This window comes from Thermobia domestica, chromosome 4 (genome assembly GCF_964235325.1).
Source record: "Thermobia domestica chromosome 4, izTheDome1.hap1.1, whole genome shotgun sequence".
In the NCBI taxonomy this organism is placed as follows: Eukaryota; Metazoa; Arthropoda; class Insecta; order Zygentoma; family Lepismatidae; genus Thermobia; species Thermobia domestica.
In genome coordinates, this window is record NC_137457.1 from 322,758,751 (window position 1) to 322,778,550 (window position 19,800).

At 34.1% G+C, this 19,800-nt stretch overlaps 1 protein-coding gene across 5 annotated transcripts in view; it reads left to right on the plus strand.

The window, feature by feature from the left end:
- Positions 1-11,575: 11,575 nt before the first annotated feature.
- LOC145684400 (putative gustatory receptor 28b) overlaps positions 11,576-19,800 on the plus strand; it is a 77,237-nt gene continuing 69,012 nt past the window's right edge. Inside the window, exons 1-2 of one of the 5 annotated variants that reach the window (XM_081756685.1) lie at positions 11,576-11,597; positions 12,183-12,276. The gene's annotated coding sequence lies outside the window, so the exon portion shown is untranslated. Of the gene's footprint in view, positions 11,598-11,997; positions 12,502-19,800 lie in introns of those variants that run through there. The other 4 variants (XM_081756689.1, XR_014131296.1, XM_081756688.1 and 1 more) reach the window with 4 other exon arrangements.

Sequence of the window (19,800 nt, forward strand, 5' to 3'; positions counted from 1 at the left end):
GCCAATAGCTACTCGTACATAGTGATGGGTAAATTCCCGGGAAGATATTTTTCGGGAATATTCCCTGGGAATATTCCCGGCAAGATTCCCAAAATGGGAATTTATCCGGGAATTTATGTTCAATCAGAAAGAAAATTGCATTCTATTACTATTTTATGATTTCAAAGTTTAATTAAGTTTTATATCACAGCATATTATTACTGTTGTCCACAGAGAATTCTTTATAATGTATATTCTGAACGGTATCATGTTACTTTATTAACTCTTTATTATATTTAGAAAGTACGCATAAATGTATATTTATTTACAATATGTTCTATCAATTAAATATGTGTGAAAAAATTATATAGTAACAGTTTAAATTTATATGTAAGTGGATTTACTCAACTTGACTCTATTACTGATATTATAAAAACATTAAATTAATAAATGTTATAAACTAATTAGATTGGGATAAATGCTACAAGATACATGTCTCGCCAATTTATCAACATTTGCGCATACACATTTATGTTCACAAAATTTTCAAAATACATACTTATCTTTATATTTTAGCACGCAACATTGCCATACACGAAGTAGTAGTCCCCGACGTATGCGCGAATGACTCATCCTCACTCTCTTTCATGACCAGGGTGAAAGGTCAATGACCTGGCCCAGGGTCAATGACCTAGGGGTACCTAGGACCACCCCCTCTAAATTTTGGCAGGGGTACCTTGGCCCACCCCCTAAATTTTGGCAGGGGTACATAGGACCACCCCCCTTAAATTTTGGAAATTGCCAAATCTAAAAATTTGGTATGGTAGCCTAGGACCATAGTATGTACCTCTATCAGTATTGGGGGTCTATGTCGTTCCCTTTCATGGGTAAAAAATTGCCAAAAATTCAAATTTCGGGGTTTTTGACCTAATTTATCCCCTTGGATGAGGTATTATTATCCTATATAGTTATATGGGCGTATACAGGGGTCCATTACCTTTCATAACATATGGGTATATTAATGCACCCCTTGAAAAATTTGGGAGGGGTACGTTGGCCCACCCCTTAAATTTTGGAAATTGCCCAATTTAAACATTGGGTATTATAGTACAGGACCCTAATATGTATCATGATAAATTTGGGTGGTCCAACTCATTCCCTTCTAGGGGTACAAAATTGCCAAAATATAAACGTAAGCAATACGTTGTACCACGTGTTTGGTCTTTTGGCCCAATTTGTCCTCTTGGATGAGGTCCTATTACCTTATATGGTTATATGGTCATGTATAGGGGTCCATTACCTATCATAAGACATGGGTATATTAATGCACCCCGGGAGGGGTACTTTGGCCCACCCCTTAAATTTTGGAAATTGACCAATTTCAACATTGGGTATTATAGTATAGGACCCTAATATGCATTATGATAAATTTGGGTGGTCCACCTCATTCCCTTCTAGGGGTACAAAATTGCCAAAATATAAACGTAAGCAATACGTTATATCACGTGTTTGGTTTTCGGCCTAATTTATGTGCTTGGATGAGGTCCTATTACCTTATATAGTTATATGATCATGTATAGGGGTTTATTACCTATCATAAGACATAGGTACATTTGTGCACCCCCGGGAGGGGTACAATGGTCCACCCCTTAAATTTTGGAAATTGACCAATTTAAACATTTGGTATTATAGTACAAGACCCTAATATGTATTATGATAAATTTGGGTGGTCCACCTCGTTCCTTTTAGGGGTACCAAATTGCCAAAATATAAACGTAAGCAATACGTTATACCACGTGTTTGATTTTTGACCTAATTTATCTCCTTGATGAGGGCCTATTACATCATATAGTTATATGGTCATATAGGGGTCCATTCCCTATCATAAGACATAGGTACATTGATGCACCCCCGGGAGGGGTACAATGGCCCACCCCTTTAATTTGGAAATTGCTCAATTAAACATTTGGTATTACAGTATAAGACCCTAATATGGATCACTATAAATTTGGGTGGTCCACCTCGTTCCCTTTTAGGGGTACAAAATTGACAAAATATAAACGTAAGCATTACGTTGTACCACGTGTTTGGTTTTTGACCTAATTTATTCCTTTGGATGAGGTCCTATTACCTTATATGGTTATATGGTCATGTATATGGGTCCTCGCTATCATAGTACATGACCTCAATATGTATCATGATAAATTTGGGTGGTCCATCTTGTTCCCTTTCATGGGTAAAAATTGCTAAAATATAAACATAAGCAATATGTTGTACCATGTGTTTGGTTTTTGGCCCAATTTCTTCCCTTTGATGAGGTTTTATTACCTTATATGGTTATATGGTCATGTATATAGGTTCATTTCCTATCATAAGATATGGGTACATTGATGCATCCTTTAAAAATTTGGGAGGGGTATCTTGGCTCATCCACTCGGTTTTAGAAATTGTTTAATATAAGCATTTGGTATCATAGTACAGGTCTCCAATATGTACCACTATAAATTTGGATGGTCCACATCGTTCCCTTTTCATAGGTAAAGAACTACCAAAAATCGAATTTCGGAGGTTATTGACCCCTATTTAGCATGTTATATGGTTTATTACCTTTATATGTTTATGTTCCCTTTTAAATTTGGGAATTATCAAATAACAAAATTCGGTAAACGTTTTCTAAGACCCCATTGTAGATGTTGATGTTCCTCTTATGGCCAAATATTCAAAATGTAAATGTTATTGACCGGCTTTATTATTGAATAAGTACAGGATTTATTACTTTTTTTCATAAGACACAGGTGTATTTGTGTACCAATCTTAAATTTTGGAAGGGGTACATTTCTTATTGTCGTATCAATAATTGGTAATTGTTCATTGGGTAAATCATTACGATCACGTGATCGGTTATTGACCTATGATGGGATTAGGAGTCCAGGACATTGGTACATTGAAACTTTGTAGGATAATTTGAGAATGCGTCATTGGTTTTGATTATTCCCGCCAAATATAAACGTAAGCAAGACGTTGTACCACGTGATTGTCCTTGATGAGGTAGTGTACAGGGATTCATTTCCTTTGTTGTGGTACTTCTTAAGTTTGAGTACACACACACTTCTAGAAAACAGTTGGTTCTAGTCAGGTAAACAATTGACGGACATTATTGACCTTATTGAACATATAATGATATGATTAACTCTAAGACTTAGGTATATCAAGAGAAGTATTCTTTAAATTTGGGAATGGTGATAAACAGAATTTTAACATGAGGTGCGAAATTTGAAACAATACATTGAACTTTAGTCACAGCTCATAGTCTAAGATCATTGGTGGTGATTGATTTGAAATCTGATAGCTAACCTTATTGAATCTTATGACTCATAGACGAAAGGCAATACATGCTACAACAGTTTAAAATTTAATCATAAGGTGATGTAATCTGACACTAGCAAAGTTATTGTGTATGCAATTTGATTGGATGATCACTATCTTTCCTGCAATCTGATTGGTTGATCACTATCTTTCGTGCAATCTGATTGGTTGATGATTTTCAAATCTTTGCTGTATTCAGTTTTAAGTTTAACATTTAAAAATCTTGGTTTCGTTCAACATTTTGCACTCACTGATAAATATGATCAAAACCGTTTATTTGTTAATCGAATAGTTAAAAACCGGTTAAAGTTTGACGGTTAACCGTGAAACGTAAAATTTTTTGCTTGAAACTTTTTGTTTAAAAATTCTTGCTTTCAAATTTTTGTTTGATTTTTTTTGTTTCAAAATTTGGTTTGACATTTTTTCGTTTCCAAATTTTTTGTTTCAAAATTTTTTGTTTAAAAATTTTTCGTTTGAAATTTTTTGTTTGAAAATTTTTGTTCGAAAATTTTGTTTAAAATTTTTTGTTTGAAATTTTTCGTTTCCCGTTAGATACACCATGTTGCGAGGGACATGAGATGTACTCTTTTTACGTAACAGCACCATCTTCTCTTCGAGGACTGTACGTAGCACCACTTCATGATTTTTTTCATAAGACACAGGTGTGTTTGTGTACCAATCTTAAATTTTGGGAGGGGGTACATTTCTTATTGTCATATCAATAATTGGTAATTGTTCTTAGAATTGGGTGGTATCTCTTTCTTTGGGTAAATTATTGTCAAATATGAGTATGATCACGTGATCAGTTATTGACCTATGATGGGATTAGGAGCCCAGGACATTGGTACATTGAAACTTTATAGGATAATTTGAGAATGCGTCATTGGTATTGATTATTACAGCCAAATATAAACGTAAGCAATACGATGTACCACGTGATTGACCTTGATGAGGTAGTGTACAGGGATACATAGCTAACCTTATTGAATCTTATGACTCATAGTCTTAAGGAAATACATGCTACAACACTGGCAAAGTTATTGTTGATGCAATTTGATTGGTGGATCACTATCTTTCGTGCAATCTGATTGGCTGATCACTATCTTTCGTGCAATCTGATTGGTTGCTGATGTTCAAATCTTTGCTGCATTCAGTTTTATTTTAACATTTAAAAAGTTTGAAACTTTGGTTTGACATTTTTTCGTTTGAAATTTTTCGTTTAAAAATTTTTGTTTCGAAATTTTTTGTTTCAAAATTTTGTTTGAATTTTTTTGTTTAAAATTTTTTGTCTGTAAATTTTTGTTTCAATTTTTTTGTTTAAAATTTTTCGTTTCCAATTTTTTTTTCTGTTTCAAGATTTTTGTTTGAAAAAATTTTTCGTTTCCAAATTTTGTTTCAAATTTTTTGTTTGAAAGTTTTTGTTTGAAAATTTTTTTGTTTGAAATTTTTTTGTTGCAAAATTTTGTTTGAAAATTTTTTGTTTAAAAATTTTTCGTTTGAAATTTAAAAAAATTTTTGTATCAAAATTTTGTTTAAAATTTTTGTTTGAAATTTTTCGTTTCCAAATTTTTTGTTTGAAATTTTTTGTTTCAAAATTTTGTTTGAATTTTTTTTGTTTAAAATTTTTTGTTGAAATTTTTTGTTTGAATTTTTTCGTTTCCAAGTTTTTCCGTTTCAAAAATTTTTTTTCAAAATTTTGTTTCAAAGATTTTTGTTTGAAAGTTTTTGTTTGAAAATTTTTTTGTTTGAAATTTTTTTGTTGCAAAATTTTGGTTTGACATCTTTTAAGTTTGTGCACTCATTAGTAAAGAACCGGAACTGTTTAGAACTAAAACCTCTGGCAACATTGTGGTGCACGTCAGAACATGGGGTTGTACTTGAAATGAAAAAAAACACTTCATTGAAATGGATCATTTTATTACACTCCACATACATCCATACCAGATAGTGGTTCTGGATATTGTCGATACAATGTATTTTGAACTTCGTGCACTAGTTTGTCTTTAGCATATAATTTTAATTCCAATTGAAGTCTTTTAAGGTCTATTGCGATATCAATTGGTGGAAACTCAATGTCCATTTGATCACAAATAAACTGTTTATCAATACAGTTATGCACCCACGAACAATGTTGACAATATCTAGATACATGTTGTACAATATGCATAACACATTTTTGAAGGAATATACTTGTTTTGTTGCACATTTCCACTGCATGTTTCACACACTGGAATACGCTGATGAATTTGTTCCATTCAGTTTCCGTTAGATACACCATATTGCGAGGGACATGGAATGTACTCTTTTTACGTAACAGCACCATCTTCTCTTCGAGCACCACTTCATGATTTGAGCCTAATGATTTGACTATGGTCACATTTAGCTCATCGTTCATTTGGTCGATTCGTGCCATTCTTCACAGGTCAGTTGTACACCAAATTGTTCTGCTTTGCCCAATCGAATCACTGGGTCAAATGTTCTAGCACTGATACCAATCATCACATGTTTTGTTTATTGGATAATAGCTTGCGAAGATGAACTCTTTATCGTTAGAAGTACACATCTTTCCTCCTGAAAAGCACTTGCTCAAATGATTTCGTGGGATGACACTGTATTTGCTGGTTTATAGTTATTGCTGATGTCGAATGTGCTGATTCATGATTTCATCACAGTTGCTGACGTCATGCCGACCAACCACATTCATACAACTACGGCTGACGTCATTGGAAAGAAATGTGCTCATTCATGATTTCATCACAATGGCTGTGTACTAAATTCAAGTTGATGACTTCGACCCAAGAATCCTTTGTAACATAAAGATACAGATCCAGTATTTAAGAAACGCAGCAGTTCTTCTTGTTTTGATGCCTCCATGGGTAAATATCTTGCTGGTAAAATTATATTCTTATCATTTTCAAGCTTCACTACGATTCTTACTCCAAACTTTGTAGGGATCATTTGGCTAGCTAAGATTCTATAAGGTACATTTTGTTGTAAATCAGTAATCTTGGTAAATGATTTCATCACATCACGTGTGTTTAGAAACTGCAGACAAGTAGCCATGATGACGTTATCATGAATACTAACTCGAACGATGATGCAAAACTGATGACGTTGCATTATCATGTTCTGACGTGTACAATTGCACCATGATAAACAACGTTGCCAGATGTTTTTGTTCTAAACAGTTCCGGCTAGTGCATACCTGTATTGATAAACAGTTTATTTGTGATCAAATGGACATTGAGTTTCCACCAATTGATATTGCATTAGACCTTAAAAGACTTCAATTGGAATTAAAATTATATGCTAAAGACAAACTAGTGCAAGAAGTTCAAAATACATTGTATCGACAATATCCAGAACCACTATCTGGTATGGATGTATGTGGAGTGTAATAAAATGATCCATTTCAATGAATTGTGTTTTTTCATTTCAAGTACAACCCCAGGTTCTGACGTGCACCATAATGTTGTCAAAGGTTTTTGTTCTAAACAGTTCCGGTTCTTTACTAATAAGTGCACAAACTTTTAAAAATGTCAACTCAAACTTTGAAACAAAAATTTCAAACAAAAATCTTTGAAACAAAATTTTGAAACGAAAAAAAATTCAAACAAAAAATTTCAAACCAAAAAATTCAAACAAAATTTTGAAACAAAAAATTTCAAACAAAAAATTTGGAAACGAAAAATTTTAAACAAAAAATTTTAAACAAAATTTTCGAACAAAAATTTTCAAACAAAAAATTTCAAACGAAAAAATTTTCAAACAAAAAATTTCAAACGAAAAAATCTCAAACAAAATTTTGAAACAAAAAAAATTTGGAAACGAAAAAATTTTCAAACAAAAAAATTTCAAGCAAAAAAATTTCAAACTAAAAAATTTACGTTTCACGGTTAACCGTCAAACTTTATCCGGTTTTTAACTATTCGATTAACAAATAAACGGTTTTGATCATATTTATCAGTGAGTGCAAAATGTTGAACGAAACCAAGATTTTTAAATGTTAAACAAAACTTAAAACTGAATACAGCAAAGATTTGAAAATCATCAGCCAATCAGATTGCATGAAAGATAGTGATCAACCAATCAGATTGCAGGAAAGATAGTGATCAACCAATCAAATTGCATTAACAATAACTTTGCCAGTGTTGTAGCATGTATTGCCTTTCGTCTATGAGTCATAAGATTCAATAAGGATAGCTATCAGATTTCAAATCAATCACCACCAATGATCTTAGACTATGAGCTGTGACTATAGTTCAATGTATTGTTTCTAATTTCGCGCCTTATGTTAAAATTCTGCTTATCACCATTCCCAAATTTAAAGAATACTTCTCCTGATATACCTAAGTCTTAGAGTTAATCATATTATTATATGTTCAATAAGGTCAATAATGTCCGTCAATTGTTTACCTGAGTAGAACCAACTGTTTTCTAGAAGTGTGTGTACTCAAACTTAAGAAGTACCACAACAAAGGAAATGAATCCCTGTACACTACCTCATCAAGGACAATCACGTGGTACAACGTCTTGCTTACGTTTATATTTGGCGTGAATAATCAAAACCAATGACGTAATTTCATTTGACAATTCTTAAATTATACTACAAAGTTTTAATGTACCAATGTCCTGGACTCCTAATCCCATCATAGGTTAATAACTGATCACGTGATCATACTCATATTTGACAATGATTTACCCAAAGAACAATTACCAATTATTGATACGACAATAAGAAATGTACCCCTCCCAAAATTTAAGATTGGTACACAAATACACCTGTGTCTTATGAAAAAAAGTAATAAATCCTGTACTTATTCAATAATAAAACCGGTCAATAACATTTAAATTTTGAATATTTGGCCATAAGAGGAACACCAATGGGTCCTAGAAAACGTTTACCGAATTTTGAAAGGGGTGGGCCAAAGTACCCCTCCCAAATTTTTAAAGGAGTGCACAAATGTACCTATGTCTTATGATAGGGAATAGACCCCTATACATAACCATATAACCATATAAGGTAATAGAACCTCATCCAAGGGGATAACTTAGGTCAAACCAAACACGTGGTACAACGTATTGCTTACGTTTATATTTTGGCAATTTGTACCCCTAAAAGGGAACGAGGTGGACCACCCAAATTTATCATAATACATGTTAGGGTCCAGTACTATAATACCAAATATATAAAATGAGCAATTTCTAAAATTTAAGGGGTGGGCCAAAGTACCCCTCCCAAATTTTTAAAGGAGTGCACAAATGTACCTATGTCTTATGATAGGGAATAGACCCCTATACATAACCATATAACCATATAAGGTAATAGAACCTCATCCAAGAGGTTAAATTGGGCCAAAAGACCAAACACGTGGTACAACGTATTGCTTACGTTTATATTTTGACAATTTGTACCCCTAAAAGGGAACGAGGTGGACCATCCAAATTTATCATAATACATGTTAGGGTCCAGTACTATAATACCAAATATATAAAATGAGCAATTTCTAAAATTTAAGGGGTGGGCCAAAGTACCCCTCCCAAATTTTTAAAGGAGTGCACAAATGTACCTATGTCTTATGATAGGGAATAGACCCCTATACATAACCATATAACCATATAAGGTAATAGAACCTCATCCAAGAGGTTAAATTGGGCCAAAAGACCAACCACGTGGTACAACGTATTGCTTACGTTTATATTTTGACAATTTGTACCCCTAGAAGGAAACGAGGTGGACCATCCAAATTTATCATAATACATGTTAGGGTCCAGTACTATAATACCAAATATATAAAATGAGCAATTTCCAAAATTTAAGGGGTGGGCCAAAGTACCCCTCCCAAATTTTTAAAGGAGTGCACAAATATACCCATATCTTACGAAAGGTAATGGACCCCTATACATGACCATATAACTATATAGGATAATAACACCTCATCAAAGGAGATAAAATCGATCAAAAACCAAACACGTGGTATAACGTATTGATTACGTTTATATTTTGGCAATTTTGTACCCCTAGAAGGAAACGAGGTGGACCGCCCAAATTTATCACGATACATATTAGGGTCCTGTACTATAATACCAAATGTTTAAATTGGTCAATTTCCAAAATTTAAGGGGGGGGCCATGGTACCCCTCCCAAATTTTTCAAGGGGTGCACAAATATACCCATGTCTTATGAAAGGTAATGGACCCCTCTATACGCCCATATAACTATATAGGGTAATAACACCTCATCCAAGGGGATAAATTAGGTCAAAACCCCCCCGAAATTTGAATTTTTGGCAATTTTGTACCCCTAGAAGGGAATGAGGTGGACCACCCAAATTTATCACGATACATATTAGGGTCCTGTACTATAATACCCAATGTTTAAATTGGTCAATTTCCAAAATTTAAGTGGTGGGCCAAGGTACCCCTCCCAAATTTTTCAAGGGGTGCACCAATATACCCATGTCTTATGAAAGGTAATGGACCCCTGTATACGCCCATATAACCATATAGGGTAATAACACCTCATCAAAGGGGATAAAATCGACCAAAAACCAAACACGTGGTATAACGTATTGCTTACGTTTATATTTTTTGGCAATTTTGTACCCCTAAAAGGGAACGAGGTGGACCACCGAAATTTATCATGATACATATTAGGGTCCTGTACTATAATACCAAATGTTGAAATTGGGCAATTTCCAAAATTTAAGGGGTGGGCTAAGGTACCCCTCCCAAATTTTTCAAGGGGTGCACCAATATACCCATGTCTTATGAAAGGGAATGGACCCCTGTATACGCCCATATAACTATATAGGGTAATAATACCTCATCAAAGGGGATAAATTAGGTCAAAAACCCCCGAAATTTAAATTTTTGGCAATTTTTTACCCATGAAAGGGAACGACATAGACCCCCAATACTGATAGAGGTACATACTATGGTCCTAGGCTACCACACCCAATTTTTAGATTTGGCAATTTCCAAAATTTAAGGGGGGTGGTCCTATGTACCCCTGCCAAAATTTAGGGGGTGGGCCAAGGTACCCCTGCCAAAATTTAGAGGGGGTGGTCCTAGGTACCCCTAGGTCATTGACCCTGGGCCAGGTCATTGACCTTTCACCCTGGTCATGAAAGAGAGTGAGGATGAGTCATTCGCGCATACGTCGGGGACTACTACTCACGACCTTTCATTCTACTTATTTCTCGAAATTCCATAGGTTAATTCACATGTAAAAGAAGTCCGAGTACCTCTTCAGAAATTCGAGTCAGAGAGAGGAGATAGACCGACGTCTATTACTAATAGTGGTTCAGGGTTTATTAATAGTCCTTCATCTCTATTTCTACATAATTCTAAATTACTTTACAAAATGGTTCCTTTTCATCATTTGTAAATTAGTACTTTGCTAATTTTGCTTGTTGTTTAGCATTGGGGGCCAGCTTTTGCACCTACTTTTTTGCGATATTCTATTCCGATGCGTTTGTTTTATGGTTTCATACGTTAAATTACGTTACCAACATTAAATTCAGACAGCGTTGCAGAGCGAGCGTTAGCGAATGAAAGTGGGTTAGAGCCCAGCATGGCACGTTGTTTTCTATCTTCGTTACCAAGAATTCACTTTCTTTTCTCACATAAATCACTTCCACTTACCTTTCCGTTTTGTATAAATCCCCTATTGCCCTAAAGAATTGTGTTCGATACATTCTTGACTACTTGAACATCACTATCAAGTCATTTCTTCCGTAAATCATCATTTTTTGCTAGTTTTGGCACTCCAATTCTAAACAATTACCTTAATTTTAGTGCAAATGAAAACGGAACAAAAAATTATATTATTAGTTATATAAAGTACAGTCAAAGAATTTTAATTTTTTTTAACCTCCAAAATCTTTAAAACCTAGAATTAAGTCATAATATATTAAAATAAAGTGATTAGACAAATTGTTCTTATAATTTCGAAGATAAAGTAAAGAAATGGAAATAAATTCCTTCCCCGGAATTTATAGGCAAGGGAAAAAACCCGGGAATATTCCCATTTTTTAAATTCCTTCCCACCGGGAATATTCCCACTGCCCATCACTACTCGTACATCAGTTTTAGTGACGTCAAAACGGACAACGTCATAAACATGTTGTAACATGCTTTCTTATTGCGTAAGGAGATTAAGTAGTGACCGTCTGCTATGTGTTGAAATGTAAATTAGCGCACGAAAGAAACTGATGAGACGTTTGAGTATGAGTCGGTTGAATTTCATGGTAAGCAAATAAAATTCGAAGTTCCGCTTAGTAGTAGATTTTTTTTGTTTTTATCTAGGTGAATTTATTATTACCGGTATGTTATTTAATGACAGAACCATATTTTCTTGAATGTAGTAGTGAAGTAGTGGTTTTTCTTAAACGAAGGAGTTCAGGTCGACCTTTGGAAAAACAATCACCTCACATATCTATCTAGTTCAATTGCACATACGCGTATGCTGATGAACTAAATAACTGAACGTGTTTTAAACACTGAAGGCAAAGATTATGGAATAGAGACCATGGCGACATGTCATGAGAAGTAGGTAAATCTGAGTCGCGTTATATGTGGATGGTAGCGACATCCAACGGCGTAGCAAATTATTATTATCATTAGCGTTGTCTGTACGCAAACCATTTCTGAAAGTGCCCACTTCATTGCACATTCAAATAATTTAGATGGTTCTGGCACTCTGCGTCGAGGAGACCCTCTCCCAATGAGCTTGTTGCTAAAGTCAGCCCGATTGTTTTATATAGTTTTGTAATAACTAGATTTCAGTGTTAGTCATCCAATAATATTATTGCGCTATAAAAATTTTCTTACAGAGGGAATATTCTATGCTTCCTTGAAGTAAACTTCAGACAACATAACTGGCAGCAGTGGTATGATTTGACGGCGTCATGAAAACAATGAAAACTGGTGAGCTTAATATTGACTCTTCGCATTCGTACCATAGTTGGAAGGTGGGAATACCTCCCATCGTATACTTTCCCATTACATAGTTTTAATATTTTGATTATTAAATTCCATCTTATTACTTTATTTTGCGCTTAATACATTTAATAACTGCCCAGCGGTATTTCTTGACTCGGGCATTAAATTGATTCAGGATATCGATTGATATTTTTGTCGCATTGTTTAATGGTAATGCTAATTTATTTCTATCTTTTATATATATATATATATATATATATATATATATATATATATATTATTTGTAAAATGCAAATGATTAATATAATCTCCCCCGCCTTGATCCTTAGATTTTCACACGAAATCCAGGAGAAGGGATAGGGCGATACTTTAATGATAAAATTGTTCTAAAGATAAATAAAGTATTTTCAATCGTTATTTTTAAGTATTTTGTATAAGTTCACTCATAAACGAAACTAAATTTTTTTGTGTGTGACCAAAACAGCTCGAAGGATTATTCCCAAGTGCGACAAACTACTAACACCCTCATATTTTGTCGTACAGATTGGTTATACGGATGCAGAAAGAAATTCATGAAATATCCTCTTTCTCTCTGCATTCCCTTTCTCAAACTTCAGCAATCATTTTTGACGCGTGCATTTTCCGGTTCAAATCCTGTATAAGAAGGCTTGTGCAAAACAATCAACCTGTGCTAGGTGGCCAATAAAAGAACGAATGCTAAGTAACCAAGTCAGGCAGGAGAGCAGCAGGGAGCCAGCGCGATGGTGCGTCCGAAGGAGGAGGTGCATCAGCAATCTAGAGTATACATGTTAAAAACGAGGATTGTGGAAATCCACTGCTCTCACGATACACGAATAACTTTTCGATAAAGTCATTTCCTCGTTACATTGAGGTGTACCCTCGCATTCCTCCGTGCATATTCAGTTTAAGAGGTCTTTTGCAAAAACACAAACCAGCCTGTGCTGTTTCCACTGAAAAACCCAAATGCTATCTAAAAAAGTCAGCCTGGAGCGCAGCAAGGGTGTCCGCGTGAGGTGCGTCCATAGGAAACAGGCGTTTCAGCGATTATGTGTAAGCACTTAAACGAGGATTGTGGAAAGCGACTGCTTTGACGAGAGAGAGATGGCTTTTGTTAAAGTCATTTGGTCGTTACATTTGTCGCACGTCATATTGTTCTTTATTAAACAACCACTACTTACCTTATTGGCGAACACGTGCATACGAGGTTCGATTTTCATTATACGTTTTGACGTAAGTACGCATCTCATAGGTATGAGAACACCATATTTTAATTACTTACACACTACTGTATAAATATTATTACTACTATTAAATAGTAATAAATAATACTCTACTATTAAATTCTTAGACACTACCGTAAATTTTACGAATATTTGGAACTGTATAGTCAATCCGCACTCTTTATGTTAAAGAATTATTTACGCTCATTGTAAGTTACTAATTGTAATAGGTGCTGGTAAAATATAGGTACACTACCTTATGCAAAATACACAGGTAAAATTCAGTACTCTGCAAGGAAGTCACATTTAGAAGGAATACAGGCGGCAGAATTGAATACTAATACCCGTATTTTATGTTTTCATGCTGTTACTAGTGTAAGAGCATTACGAAATCTTTAAGATTAAGATTAACAAGTGAGTACGTATAAAAGATGAGTATATTAGATATTTAATTTCCGCTGCGGAATATTTCGGGACAGTGCACTAAAGCTATATTTTTTATTTACGAGTCTAGCGTCACTTGCTTAAAACAATTACAAGTTCTTTACAAACTGTTACTACTACGAAAGCCCACGTGTTTTCTTAACTTTTGCTTACGCGTATACCCAATACCGCTGACGCGTCTGTTTCCTCTGAGTCACCCCATGGTAATGCACAGGTCCACTGAATTTGCAGTATCCTCATTTGATGAGATAGCATTCGTGGCTTCTAAGACCACCTAGGATAGGTTGAATTGTCTTACATTGTAATGTTTTGATGGCAGGTGTGCGGACGCTACTTCTGTACGAAAGTCGTAACAGAAATGTATTTTCAACATTTATATCTAGTGGTCCTCTTATATTTCATCAATGCTAAATAGTGGTGTTGTCATGTCGGCCAGCACAAATCTTTTAGAGCAGAATAAGAAGGAAATTAATGAAGTAATTATAATTTTTTAACCTCTATTTTGAGTTGTTGGCTCAACTTAACCTGAGGGCAATAGTAAATACATTATATCTGTAGTGAGTCAGTAAGCGAATCTCAAGGTTTTACATTTATTTCAAATAATCAAATTATTTTCGAAAATCCATTGGGTCCCCTGCTTCATAGGGTTTATATAGCGCTCAACTGCTTCGTTTACGATAAATTACCTCAATCATGCGTACGTTATTTATATTTCTATTTTATTTCTTTAATCACATGGATAAGGAGTACAATTTAAACCTCATATCTACAAACATACACATCCAGATTTCAAATCTGTACTAGATTTTTTTTTTCGTATGGAGGGAAATGATGTAATACATCAATTGCTAGCCGTATGCGTACACTACAGTTCATTATATAACCCGGTAAGGGGTTTCACTCATACTTGTACAGTCTTTCGTATTTCGGTAAATAAAATATTCATACAAAAAATATGTGAAACTGAAATTACAAATACTGAAATTTGTGAACTAACCTGATGTACAAGTACACATAGTATTAGAGAGAAATTCATAAATTATTTATAGTAGTTAAGAAGACACGTATTGTTGTAAAATTAGCAGTGGATTTTCTCGTTCTGCTATAGTAGTCATTAGGCTTATGTTGTTCAATATAGTGAAATAATCATCACAACTCAAGTATAATTGCCAAGTTTATCTCTCTCTTTCTCTCTCTCTCTCTCTCTCTCTCTCTCTCTATATATATATATATATATATATATATATATATATATATATATATACACTTCAATTTCGATACATATTGTCGTCTTTGAAAATTATGTTATTGATCGGGCAGAAAACGTCAGGGTCATACAACTCAGATGGTCAGCTGAAACGTCCACGTAACCACTCGCATTAATGCTTCGTGTTAGTGTAAGACCAATAGAATATCAGAAATTTCCGATCAATAACAATAATGAGCCACACTCATGTTTCAGAATATCAGTAAGACAGTTTGGATAAGAAGCATTTTCAGGTATATGTTATAGATAAACACAGACTGTTGCTGGAATTATGGTGAAAAAAGACTCATCTGAGCATATTGCTCCTTTCCAATTATCGGTGGTCTAATTTGATACTTTCGACACCACTTTCACCGGACTGTCTTGTTTTCGATGATCAAGAACTTAGAAATTCAAATCCGATGTCGGAAGTTCAAATGATGGAGCTTGCGTCGATTGGGAATATCGACTTGGGTGTTCCAAGTGTTTGATCAGATTCAGATTTTTTCCCTTAAATTCCAGTCACTGAACTATTTATTCAATCTAATATTTCTCTTGCGCAATGTTTTGCCGTGAAAATAGTAGGCCATCACTATTCAGGATAATTTCTCATTGCTCAGCTAACACACTTGTTAACTTATATACACTTTCGACAGGTAACCGCACACCTAGTATTTAGGATTGTGTTAGTTTTTTTTTTTTTCAATTCCTTGTTACTTTTGTGACGATGTGCAGACTCTTTTTAATTATTTAGCTCGTTTTATTCCACCATAATATAGAGATCTGCTCACGCTAATTCTGTAGCGGATGTCACAAAGAAATATACTTAAATTACACCATTATTTTCATGGGAAAAGGTGGTTATAATCTAGGGGAATGACAACATTATTTATAAAAAGTAAGTTTATTAAATAACTAAAATGGTAATATATAACAACATTTGATTTAGTGATTCAACAAAAGTAATGGAATATCTGATAGTTCATTTGATAGATTGATACCTTAACTTGTATATATATATTGATTGACAGGCTAGAGATTGAAATATTTAAGTTAGAAGAAACGGAAGATGAAATACAAGTATGTGACAACAGTTCGTAATCTTGAAAGTTTTATGGTAGGTACACAATTCATTTTGAAGTACCGCATGACATCTCTAAACTTGAATTTTTTGATGCAACAAGAGATTATACATACCTTATGGTAGTATTCTTGTAACTCTTAGAAACTTTGACGATGATTCTGTCTGGTCACAACCGACGTCTCGAACTTCTGCACCCTTGCACCGGAACAAGTGATCAACCGTTTGAGACCTTGAGGTTCTTTTATATTATTCTCGAGGGTCACACCCAAGCCTCACATCCGTCAGTACATCCGTTTTATCATCTCCACAAATATGGAAACTTATTGCTCTTTTGCATTTTGATTGGCTCTTAGAGACTGCCGCACCCAAAATACGTGGCGTGACACACATGTACATACGTGTACTGTCACAGCCGGAAGAATTCAATAGCGTGATCTCTAGACTTATCTATAGATTCATATCTATATAACCAATTTCAACATATTAATGCGGTGTCACGTTGCCAAAATCATGATTATGTATCCTGTAGGATGACTATGAGTAACCTTTGACATGTAAACTTCCTACAAAATTGCGCAGCAAAAGCAACATTAGTCACCTTCAGAAGGGTTTACGTATTTCCTTTTTCTGTTGCTAGCCTGTAGCAAGTCAAGAGAGAAAAATGTCTTTTAAAATGCATATGAATCAAAATTATATTTTTCAATTCCTTCAATAAAGAGCAATGTAACCATATTTTTGAACTCAGCGTCACATTCCCACTGCTTCATAATTTTCGACCTCGAAAATCATCAAGAAGCGAGCGGTGAAGCTGGAATACAGATATCCTTACTTTTCGAGTGACCCTCGTAAAAAAAAAAATATATTGAAAAAAAAAAGTTTCCGCGAAGTGAAGAAAGCATAGGTTATGTATACTTATGAGTCTGTTGTCAGCATAGTCGCATTTCATCTTTTCTTAACAATAATACAGAGAATGTTTATAACAAAATGGTGTCTCTGTTCCTTCACATAACACAACGAAAATGGAAATACAGGTGATTATGAATGAGTTACATCAACTAACAAGAATATTTTAGTGATTAGGAATGAGTAACATCAACTAACAAAAATATTTTAGTTTGACACATCATATAACATTACTGATGTACTATATCAAAGTAAGGATGAACAACATTTCAATGTGCTAAAATTTGCAAGAAGTCACTTGAATGAAATATTACACTAAAGTTGAAAATTCAATGACATATTGAACATGCTACATTAAGAGAAAAAGTGAATTTTCTCAATTATCATAAATGCTACGATTGCAAGAATGCAACAGGAGAACAACCTACATAATGTTCATTAACAACTAACAGTTCTCAGTTCTAAAGACTCATTATTTAAAAAAATCTTGCATGTGAACCTTAACGACAAGTATCCACATTTTATTGGAATTGTAATATATACAAAAAGGACAGAGAATAAAGTAATGACAGAGAATGATTTAGACTACTGGACAATAACAGAGAACCGTTCGGTTTATCATTCTAACGGTGATTTTGTATCTAATGTTCAGCACACTATCTTAAATTCAATTCAGTTTCTTTAGTACAGTAGATTCAGTAATGGCAAATTCTGAGCTTTAATAAAAGTAAGTATTAATATGCGGTTACGTACGTTAAATACTACAATCTAGTGAGATGTGTACTATCTCATATTCAACGAAATAGGGTCCCATTAGAAATGTAACACTACACAAGTAAGTAAGAAGTAGTATTGTTATAATTAGTAACAATGTAATATACTCAGGAGCACAATAGTTTGCATTATTTCATTACATTGCACACATATTTTAATTTCAATATTGTGCTTATGAAGTGATTGAATGAAATAAGAGAACATAAACCATTGATTAAAAGATTGGCACCTAAGATGAATGGAAAGGAAGATATGCCAATACATAATTTGGGGTAATTACATAGCAAGACAGCCGTGTTTCGTTGTTTACAAGGATAAATGAATGATTACAATTTAGTCACCTCAAATAATTGGTAATGAGTAATTAGTAACGTAAACTATTAATGGAGTTTAAATAGAGATCTCTACAGTTACATAGCTCGTAGAGATTTGGTTACATAAGGATTCGAGATATCAACAAGGGTTGAATTACTATTATTGACTACCATTGATTTGTTAATTTATTATAATGAATTTCCAATATTTAAGTTCATGTAGATTCAAGGAGGAACTACCGTCAAACTGTTGATATTGTGATCTTGAATTTTAATTTATCTCTTTACTATATATTATATTATTTTAAGCGTGACAATTCAAACAAATAATAGTACAATATTGAGTTTACTCGTAGAAATTGCCTTGAGTCTACATGTCATGAATTTAAAATTTATTGGAACCCTGTTTCGTTTTAAGTAATCTTCCAAAATAATGAATAATCCTCTCTTTCCTTTCTCCTTTTTTTTGTGCGTTTTAAAAGTTTACAGGTGTATTCAAAGGAGCGAGGAAGGAAAAGGATCCCTTGTTGTTTATTATTCGGGAACTTCGGAGAATCGAACCAATACTTAGATTTGGGACCTTCACACTTAGTGGTTTTTACTTCCGCCTGGTCATGGGCGAGTTTTATTAGGTATACCGAATTGAGCCAATTAGAGAATTTTAATCATTCACATTTTATTAACTTCTCGCTGGCATTAAAGTATATTGCCACAGGCGATTATTCGCAATCTTAGATTAGGTAAAACCGCAGGCATTTCCTGTTTACTGTCTACAATTTGCATAGACAGGAAGCGTGTGCCAATTCAGCTAGGAAAACGTTTACAAAATTTCCAACTGCATAAGAAGTAATGCTATATTCCTTTTTGTTTTTACTGTTGGAACCCACAAGAATCAGGGGCTTAATTGTGAGTGTTATTGAGTGTTCATAATTCACAAATAAAGTGTCGGGTTGGATACTCCTTATTCGAGTTAATGTTCTAAGGATGACACCATACATCATATAAGGAAAGTAATAGGTGTCTCAATTCTTTTTGGTCTATTAATTATTTCTAATAGCGGATGGGTGGATGCCGGATATTTTGTATTATACAAAGCTTGTGACCACGTAGTCAAACGTTGGTAATTCGCGGATTGACATGCACATCGTAGTTACTCTTATTCTTGAGAGTCGCGAAGTGATTGTAATGTAGGTGTTTTTGTGAGTGTTGTTTAAGTAAGAAATGCATATTGAATGCAAGTACAACAATTCTTACTAAAATATAAAAGTGCGTTTAATACTACGGGTAGTTAGGGATTTAAATCATTTTGGAAATATTATAATCGCGTCGGCGTGATTTACTTCAGCATCCTACCTATGGATTACCATGGGAAAAGTGTCCAGTGGTAAGTAGAAACTTAGAAACTATATTCTGACATAGTATAATACTCTAACACTTGAATGTAATGCCACGTTTTGAATTAAATACACCACTATACACCATTAAAGACAATTACTTCCTGAA